This window comes from Triticum urartu, chromosome 6, assembly GCF_003073215.2.
Source record: "Triticum urartu cultivar G1812 chromosome 6, Tu2.1, whole genome shotgun sequence".
Lineage (NCBI taxonomy): Eukaryota > Viridiplantae > Streptophyta > Magnoliopsida > Poales > Poaceae > Triticum > Triticum urartu.
Window position 1 is genome coordinate 562,741,042 of NC_053027.1, and position 10,894 is coordinate 562,751,935.

The 10,894-nt window shown below is 43.2% G+C and overlaps 1 pseudogene; it reads left to right on the top strand.

Annotated features, from left to right (window-relative positions):
* The first annotated feature begins 888 nt into the window (after window positions 1–888).
* On the top strand, window positions 889–8,252 carry LOC125517036 (annotated as a pseudogene).
* The last annotated feature ends 2,642 nt before the right edge of the window (window positions 8,253–10,894 follow it).

A 10,894-nucleotide genomic window follows, 5' to 3' on the forward strand; every position in this document is an offset into this window, starting at 1 on the left:
AATGACATGAGCCAACAGAAAAGTGGTGAGAGCGGCCAGCAGACAGGAATGTCAAAAATATGGTGGGCGCGTCTCTCGAAACTGAATTGAGTGGTGCGAGCGAGCGAGCGAGAGGGAACGCAGCACGAGAAACTCCCTTGCTGCCTTCCTCCGAAATCCCGCCGCCGCGCCGGATCGAGGTAAGCGGTTCCTCCCTCCCTCCCTCCTTCCCTCAGTCTCCGGGTTATCCCCTTCCCGTCCGGTTCGCGGAATCACGGATACCGTGCCCGCGCGCGCGACCTGCGAGGGTTGGTTTTCGGTTCGTTGAGGAGCCGCGCCGGCGAGCGAGGAGTAGGAGGACGGCGAAAGGGAAACGGACGGGGAGGAGCGGTGCCGGCCGGGGAAGGCGCCGTTCGCGATCCACTTCGCTCTAGCGGGTTCGAGGTCGGATGGATCGGTGTTCGTCGAAGGCGATGCTGGAGTTTGTAAGCGGAACCGGGGTTCCGTGTGCCTGATAGCTTCCGTGTGTTTGCACCGGGGAGATTAGGATCGGAGATAGTAGTAGTAGTGGCCGTGTGCATTTCGGCTCGATTTTGCATAGTATAATACGGTGTGGTTGTCTGCAGTTTGGGTGCGTGGGGGAATCGATCCTTGATGATGGGCGAGTGTTGGGTTAGCTTTGTCCTTTTACCCATGGATTTAGTTATCGTCTTCTTTTTCCAAATGAACTGTCTCTATGTATGGAGATATAGATTGAGGCTCTTATCCTTGAGTCCTAGTGGGGATGGAGGTAACTTTGCTGCGGTCTGTGGCAAAATCGCGATTTATATTTTCAGCAGCTACAGTTGATCAATTACACTCATCATTTCATTCTCTTATGTAGGCTCGCTGAGTTTGGTGTCGTCCGAGATGAGCACCAAGATAATGGTAACCTACCAGAGGAAGCGTGGGACGTCGCACGCTCGGAGGGCTGATGGCGCCACTCCGGCGGAGCCTCCTCCTGTTTCTAGCAGTGGGGTTGCCGGCAGCCAAGCCACCAAAGACCAGCCCGATGCCGATGCCGATGCCGATGTAAGGAAGCCTGACTCTATCTCCTTATCGTCGTTGTAGAATTATTGATATTTGATGATATTTTTGTTGAATCTGCCAGTCTGCCGTTACTGATTTGTTGCGCTTTTTTTAAGGAGGGCGCAAAAGTGGCTGCATGGAATATATGAGCCACGTGTTTATACAACTATATCATTTGTGTCTTCGAAAATTGTGTGGTACCAATAGGATGCAAAGACACTTGTATCTCAAGATGTCAATAGCTGCATGTTTTTAGAACACTATATTTGTTTGATGTTTGATATGAGCCACATGTTTTTGGAACTCTCTATCATTGTGTCTTTGGAAATCGTTAATATTTGATGTTATTTCTGTTGAATTTGGCTTTCTACGTAAGTTATGTCGATACTCATTTTCCCGCCTTCTAAGATGGTAATTTTTCGCGCCTTTTTTTAAGGAGGGCGCAAAAGTGGCTGCGTGGAATAGTACAGTATGAGCCATGTGTTTCTACAACTATATCATTTGTGTCTTCGGAAATTGTGTGGTACCAATAGGATGGAAAGACACTTGTATCTCAAGATGTCAATAGCTGCATGTTCTTAGAACACTATATTTATTTGATGTTTGATATGAGCCACGTGTTTTTAGAGCTCTATCATTGTGTCTTTGGAAATCGTTGATATTTGATGTTATTTCTATTGAATTTGGCTGTCTAAGTTAGTTCTGTCGTTACTGATTTTCCCAGCTTCTAAGATGGTAATTTTCGTGCCTTTCTTAAGGAGGGCGCAAAAGTTGTTGCGACGAATAGTACAATATGATCCACGCGTTTGTAGAGCTCTATCATTTGTGTCTTTGAAAATTGTGTGATACCAATCTGATGTAAAGACACTTGTATCTAAAGATGTCAATAGCTGCATGTTCTCAGAACACTATAATTGTTTGATGTTTGACGTTTGACATGAGCCACGCGTTTTTAGAACTCTATCATCGTGTCCTTGGAAATCCTTGATATTTGATGTTATTTCTGTTGAATCAAGCCGGCTATGTTAGTTCTGTTGTTACTGATTTTCCCGCCTTCTAAGATGGTAATTTTCCGTGCCTTTTTTAAGGAGGGCGCAAAAGTTGTTGCACCGAATAGTACAATATGATCCACGTGTTTGTAGAGCTCTATCGTTTATGTCTTTAAAAATTGTGTGATACTAATATGATGTAAAGACATTTGTATCTAAAGATGTCAATAGCTGCATGTTCTCAGAACACTATAGTTGTTGGATGTTTGATGTTTGATATGAGCCACGTGTTTTTAGAACTCTATCATTGTGTCTTGGAAATCGTTGATATTTGATGTTATTTCTGTTGAATCAAGCCGACTACGTTAGTTCTGTTGTTACTGATTTTCCCGCCTTCTAAGATGGTAATTTTCCGTGCCTTTTTTAAGGAGGCCGCAAAAGTTTTTGCGCCAAATAGTACAATATGATCCACGTGTTTGTAGAGCTCTATTATTCGTGTCTTTTAAAATTGTGTGATACCAATAAGATGTAGAGACATTTGTACAGTCAATATATAGCCGGATGTTCTCAGAGTATTATCTGTGTTATGCTAAGCAGATATAAGTATATGCAGTTGTTTATATTATGCAATAATAATGACTTGTCTGCATGATAGATCGAGAGACTCATCCTTATGTCCGGGTGTTGATGGAGTTCTGCAGCAAAATCCCTATCTATATTTCCAGCAAGTCTCTGGATAGTACTTATGGCCATTGTTTTCTCATGTATGTAGGCTCGCTCGAGTCGTGTTTTGGCGCGGTTCGACAAGAGTGCCAACATCACAATAACCCACAAGAGGAAGCGCGGTACATCACTCGCTCAGACAACCGGTAGAGCGACTTCTGAGCTTGCTACTGTTTCTAGCGGTGGGCTTGCCGACAGCGAAGCCCCAGAAGACGGGGCGGACACTGATAACGACATGCTCAATGGATGTAATCATGTAAGAAACCTTGAGTTCTCCCTTTCCTTATCGTTGTATGATTATTGATGTTTGATATAATTTCTATTGCATCTTTCTGTCCATGTTAATTCTGATATTTCTGGTTTTCCCGCCTTTTACAATTGCAAATTTTCACGGCTTTTTAAGTAGGGCACAAAAGTTGCTGCACCAACCATTACAACATGAGCTACATGTTTTTAACAACTCTGTCATTTGTCTTCAGAAAATTTTATGATGCCATATGACGCACACATTGGTATCTAAAATTTCAATAGCTGCATGTTTGGTAAATTTTCACGCCATTTTCATGGAGGGCAAATGAGTCGCTGCACCAACCAGTACAATATGAGCCACGTGTTTTACGAGATCTTATCATTTGTGTATTTGGAAATTTATGATACCAATATGATGCAATCATTTCTATCTAAAAATATCAACAGCTGGATGTTCTCAGAGTATTATGTTTTTTATGATAAGCAAGATATAGCATATTGCATGAATGATTATTATGCCATAGGTTCAATTCTTTATGGCTTTTTAATTCTATATCCATATGCCAATCGCCTTCCTTGTTTTGCAACTTTGTACCTTTCCTCCTTTGGAAAATTGACAGTCTACCTCTACACAGCAACAGGATGCCTGCAAGCCAAAGCAAGAAAGCGCCATAGAAGAAACAGATAAGCTATGTGCCCATGCATCGAAGAAAGAACAAAAGGAAATTCCACTATGTGAACCATTGCCACGGATGGGGCGACCTGGGATTTGTTCTCTCCCAGTAGCAGAGGTGTGGAATGATAAATTACATTGCACCAATGATGCAGTTAATCCAATCCCTGCTTCCAGTTCTAGACAAATATTATGGAAAATGGAGCTTCGAGGTCGAGCTTGGAGAGGAGAAAGCTTAAGTAGTGTGGCTCGGGCATTCCATCGAACACCTTGTGTGCATAGGAGGTGAGCTAGAGCACCACCAAGCCCTCTCCCCCTCGGCCAGAGAAAAACAGAGCACTGGGGTACTCTGCTCGCGAGAGAGGGGTATATATAGGCACCTCATTGGTCCCGGTTGGTGGCATGAGCCGGGACTAAAGGGGAGCCTTTGGTCCCGGTTCAAGCCACCAACCGGGACCAATGGTGGTGGGCCAGGAGCGAGACCCATTGGTTCCGGTTCATCCCACCAACTGGGACCAAAAGGTCCAGATGAACCGGGACCAATGGCCCACATGGCCCGGCCGGCCCCCTGGGCTCACGAACTGGGACCAATATGCCCACATTGGTCCCGGTTCTGGACTGAACCGGGACTAATGGACTGACCCGGCCTGGACCAAAGCCCTGTTTTCTACTAGTGTCTGTATGGGATGTCGGACATGCTAACGAGACAACTAATCAAGCAAAGGATTCTAATAACTCTGCTCATGCGGCAATAAATTCTCACCAAGGGCCAGAAGATACTTGCAGACGTAATCAATGTAAGAACAGATTTAGTCCTCAGCTCACCTTCCAGAGGCGTGTGAAAAGGAAAATTAAGAGAAACTATACGAGTGATAACGGCAAAGAATACTCAACACTGGCATGTAACCCACAAAGTTTACCAATTAATGCTACACCCTTGCTCAAAGTAACCAATGGCGATTTTTTGGATACTGCAGATAAGGTATGTTTTGTGACTCGTCATACAACACTCTTCTACTGTGCTGCAAAAATGACATTGTTTTAACTCCTTACTCATATTCATGGTGCTATGGTTTCCTCTTACATTGTTATTTGCTTAAGCACTTGGATTCGGATATAGTAAGTTAATATCAAGGCGAATATTGAAAATGAATGGGAGTTAATTCTGTTGCCTTTGTACCCAACTATAATGCTGTCCTTACTTATTGCTTGTTTTACTTATTTTATTTGAAATATGACACTATTATAATATCGAAATCATATATTATCTACCTCGTTTATGTTGATTATGAACATGATTGGTTCGATGCCAAAAGTTGACATGGCAAATATTGGGCAAATGCCAAATATTGGATCGTGATTGGTTGGTTACCAACTTTGTTTTGCCAATCTCTATTTTTCCGCAAATTTTGGCAACTTTTGATTCTGCTTAATGTTGGTATTAAACGAGTTATATTTTTTTCTGTGTGAAAAAGGGCTATACAATTTTTACCCAGCTAACAAACAAGAATAATGAAGGACATGCTTGGCGCAGTGGTAAAGTACTCCCTACTTGTGCCAAGCGGTCCTGGGTTCGACGCAGCCTCTTTGCATTGCAATGTGTAGGGGTAATATACAAAAAATCCACCTGGTGTGGGGGCTTGTAGCATTGGGTCTATCGTGAGCAATAAGAATAATGCGGCTATTAGTTTATTTTATTATATAAATAAAATGGGGGATGAGAACTGAGCTAGCACTCAGTTCTGACTAGTTTCTTTATTATATTATTGCATACTTTATATGTGCAATAACCAATCAATATTATAGGCAAATTTGCGTCGTAACTATGACATAGATGTGCAGATGCCAAAGAAGTCACAAACTCACAATGCATTAACAAAAGAGAATTACATATATGCTCCACTGTAAACGAGTTAATAATGCCCTATTTCTCTCGCTATATATGGTAAACTCGTCAGTAAATGGTGCACGCCATGATGGCTAAAGGTGTCAAAAATTATAATGCAGCATTAACTCTGTATATTCTGTGTGCAGGTAGCTATAGAAGGAACAAGTACTGGACTAACCGTATCAGCTCAACGCTTGCTTGCCGAAAAAAGGTATAACGAAATTGTGTTTGTTAAGCGCTGTGATCTGACATTGGAGTAATGTTATTGCTACACTTACATTTTTGAATGACTAATTCGGTACTTCTTTTGCAGTTCACGCATGCTAAAATCTACATTGCAGCATACGGTTTCCACATGGCATATTGAAGATGCAAGAGCGGAGGACTGGAGCAAAACTCTAGGTCGTGTTGTTGAAGCAGCAGAAGCTGTTGAAATGAAGGAATTACATGGTAACGGCCCCTTCATAGTTAACTAGGCAAAATAAATAAATTTAAATAGGTTGAAACTTACCAGTATATCTGTGGACAGATGATCCTCCAGAATCCAAAGGTTCAACAAAACATATTCCAATCATTGTCTTGGACGGTGATAATGATGAGAGGGCCAGGGGTAAACTGCCAGAAAATTCAAAGGTGGTTCAGGAGGAAAACAAAAGCAGATTTAATTTAGGGAAGATCAACCTGAATTCTGTCGAATTACCTCAAGAGAGGCTTCACGGCCTGGATGACTCATCTGTTCGAAGGCTGACAGATCAGGTGAGCATGACAAAATCATATATTTGGCACATCTTTTAGGAATTGCTTCATTGGTAGTTCTTTGCTTGGGCCGAGAATCCATCAGCCTCACCCACTTAGAGGATTATTTTGTCAGTCAAGTCAAACCATTTTTCCTTTCTAAATCATACATAGCTGTACTCTTCATTTCAAATGTTTTTATTCTGTCTCAGTTTCCATCACCATCTTGTTTATAAGCTTGAGACATGTATCATACCCATGGTTTTCACTTTCGATGAAATTCACTGAATTTCATTAATTTCAGCAGACACTGAAATATTTCCATTTCGGCCAAAATATTTTGGCAATTTCAGTACTACGAAGGAATTCAAATATATTTTTAAATACTTTCCAGAAAATCAAAATTTTGATTGAATTCAAGTGAATATTTTGGTGCTTTGACTGAAATGAAAACCGAAATCACTGAATTTCGGTGATTTCAGTTGGTGCTGAATTTTTTTTTCTGAAAATGAAATTGAAAACCATGATTATACCACCTTATATATATCCATGCGTTAAACATTTTGTACTGCTTACAGGATCATTTTGTTACTGGACAAAAACAAGTTTCTCAACCAATTGAAAGGCTATTTTTTACGAAGGAGAAAGATGCTGTACATGGTAAAGAACAACATCAAGAGGGAACACCAGCATTGCATACCTTATACTCAAATTTGTATGATCCGCCTCTGTCAAGGAAATCTGGAAATTCGAAGGAACCAAAGAGCATGCCTTCAGAACTGAAATTCAGAATAATGGATAATGCTCCTGAGTCCAGTTTAGACTACCGCTTGGATAGTTTCCAATACAGTGGCAAGTCCAGTGGCATTCATTTGCTGACAGAAAGGATCAACACATACTCCTACAAAAGACACCAGGTTCCCTGGTCGGAAGAAGAGTTAGATTTTCTGTGGATTGGAGTGAGGAGGGATGGAACGAGTAACTGGAATGCAATGCTGAGGGATACACGGCTACGGTTCTCAAGCTCAAGAATGTCTGAGGATCTTTCTGAACAATGGAGCAAGGAGCAAAAGAAACTTCTACCTGTGGACCTTCAATCAATCAGAGCATCTGCTCTAGGTTCTACACCGCCACCCCATATAGCTGAAGATTATGCTGGAAGCAATTCCTGCACCGGAAGCTCAAAGTCTCCATTTCTTGCAGTCCAATCAGACCTTTCCTTGGGCGAGGTGCACCTTCAGAATGCTCATGCTTTGGATAGAGGCCAGCATTATTTGTCAAGCCTTGGCAGGTTTAACCTTCATGGAGTCAACAATGTGCCAAGAAATTTGCCTCTGGGAGGCTTCCCTGGTTCTTCCTCACAGGGGAGAAATGGGAGCAGGCGTAGGAAGACAACCAAGCTTGAAAAGTCATACTATGACAACAGGTCACACTGGTGCCAAGAACTATCAGAGAGGACGTCGTCTATGCTCCTTCCCATCAATCAACAACCAATGAACAGCCTTTCTCAGTGGCCTACCAAGGGCGCCGACACCGGTAAAAGCTGGTTCAACCCCGAGATGTGGTCAAGCGCATCGCAGGCGCTAGGCCAGTCCACTGCAGAACCACTGCATGACAACCTGAGAGCTGCCCACTTTCTGTTCCCCGACGACAAGAAACCACATGACATGCCAGACATCTTTGAAGCTGGCGCTGAAGTGGAAAGCGGAGTGGCGCAGTCTAGCAAGAAGCTTTTCTGTACCAGCGGTGACACCTTGGTTCAAAACCAGAGGGCCGCTGCTATAGCGGCAGGGCCAAGCGGCGCCAACCCGAGCGACACCGGCGCATCGTCTGAAGAGACGGTGTCAGATAGCTGAGTTCCGTACTTCCGTGTGCCAAGTTTCATGATATTACCAATGTTAGTCCCTTCCGTTGTATCACTTAACAAACTTGTTGTCTTTGATGCTGAAGCTGGTGGAACACTAGTTGAGTAGCAGGGAATGTTTTGCTGCACCTGCCGTGTTTTATTCTAGCATAACTGGAAATGATTTATTGATGGTCGCTGTTCATGGTTATACTCCTCTGTTCCATAATGCTTTTAGATTTATAAAAACTTAAATTTGATTAACTTTGAACAAGTTTATAGAGAAAAGTATTTACATCTACAATACCAAATATATACAGTATGAAAGTACGTCTCATGATGTATCTAATGATATGTATTTGGTATTTTAGATGTGGGTGTTTTTCTCTAGAAATTTGGTCAAAGTTTGTAAGTTTGACTTAAAAGTCTATAGGCACTACATTATGGAACAGAGGGAATACAAGTTATCTACATTTACTCTAGCGGTGTCAGATCTTTGCTAGAAGAATGATTTGGGTTTGCCTTAATTCCAGGTCCCAATTGATCCTGAAAAATTCACTTTCTATGAAAAAAGGTATAAGGTATAACTTGCAGTTTTCGAATATTGAAGTTGCACTTTTTAAAAATGTATTGGGACTTGTAAGGGAAAATATTAGGTCGTACGAGATTTAGCAAAACTAAATAATTTCTCTTCTTTCTTTTGGAAAGATAACCACTTAAGAAGAAATCATGGACAACCTCGCTCTAGGATAGCCGGACCCACCGGCGCCTTGAAGAGACCATAGCAAAAGAGATAAGAAAGGACCTTGTGCATCTTGATACACAATGCTTTTTGCTCCGAATAGTCGGACTTTGAGACTCTACCCGTCGGAGACTCGGTGTTAATCTTCACCACACCCTCTGTTGAAGAGAGCCATCTCTGCCGTCAACAAGGACAACCAAATATTGCATTTCTTTTTACTAAAATTGCCCTAGTTAGCACCTATACATTTCTCCTTACCCAGAACCTTATTTATTTTTGCCTAGGGTTGGCACTATGTCGACTCGTGCCTTCGATAATGTGACAACACAAGACTCCCATTTGGCTTTCGGCATTGACACTGCTTGGGACTTGGCTATTTCGTGGCTAGGGCCCCAGGCACCCCATTCTTTCCACTGTAGGAGCCATGCTATGCTTAAATTGAGGCATACGGTGTCGTTTTCAATAGGCACGCTCTGGGCCGAAGACTCTTAAAATTATTTGATTCTATAAATGGAGCTTTCAACGCTACAATGATGTCAGGGCCAACATTACAATTCTAATAAAGATTCATTCCCTTCCCTGCTCCCAGATGTAGTTCACACTACCTTGCTCGTCGGGGCACACCTCTTCTACTTGGTAGCCGCCGAAACTATGGCCAACGGAGGTTATACTATCGGCGGCATGGTTACTTATGTTATGCCACCAACAAAGATAGCAACTGTGTTCAAGTTCCGAGCTGTTGCGTTTGACAGAGCTATGAAGTCGACTCGGGCAAAGAGGGCGGAACGTCTTGGGTCCCGGGAGGAAGAGTACCAAAACTGAAATATAGAGTAACGAATACACTTTTAGTTTTGTTTTTGAGGAACAACCCAACCACAGGTTTATTACAGAACGGTGTTATTGCAATCCTCCAAGAGGATGCTTCTAAGGTTTGGAGGGACATCTCCAATAGAGAAACAGTCTCCCTGTCTCCTGGCATGAGCTGCAATCTTGTGCGCCAGCTTGTTGCTAGCCCTCCTCACAGCCTTGTAAGTTATCTTTTTTGAAAGACCCGACATATTGCCGGCTTCATTAATTTAGCAGAAAGCAGTGGAAACATAAGATCAAGCGATCAGGTGGATGAAAAATAGAAAAATACAGTTGCCCTCCCCTCTCTTGAGACTCTAAGCATTTGGCTCCGGCCAGTCTCCATTGCTCGATATTGCTCCTGATTGCCGTGAGAACATCATCCACCCGCGGTGTTTTTGCCCGAAAAACGCAGTGGTTCCTTTCCCTCCACAATTCCTAGGCGATCATGATGACCAGCGATCTGATTCCGCGCCTGCAAGCGGTAGCAGTCTTGTTGATGAGGAGTTGGCAAGTCTGTGCCGAGCTGAGCTGAAACGTCGTGACTGGTGCCAGCGAAGAGCAGCCTGACCAAGTGGCACATTTCCCCCAAACCAGGTGCGAGAAACTGCAGCTCCAGATGAGGTGTGTAGATGTTTCCAAGTTCCTGGTGCACAAAGGGCAAAAATAGCTATTGGGCCAACCTCTTCTTTGCAGTCTGTCGTTGCACCACAGTCGATCTCTTATCAATAGCCACATGAACATTTTGAGCTTGTTGGGAGCCCAGACCTTCCAGATGAAGCTGCTGTAGGCCGGGTTGGGGGCTTGCTGACATTGCATCTGATAAGCTGTTTTGGCAGTGTATGTTCCTTCGCGATTGAGCTTCCATGTGATTTCGTCTTCTTGATCAGGAGCCATGGCAATTGGCGCTGCGTCAAAGAGTCGCCACATCTGCAGAAACTGAGGAGCTATTGCTGCTGTATCTCCATGTTGTAAATCTGAAATCCACTGATCATTTGCCAGCGCCTCCCCAACCGATCTGTTCTTGCGCCTCGCGTGACTGAACAGAGCAGGGAAAGTTGTAGATAGTGGCTCATTTCCGATCCAGGTATCCTTCCAGAAGTTGGTGCTTTTTCCATTGCCAACACGGATAGATGTCGCGTTGGCAAACAGAGCCCTT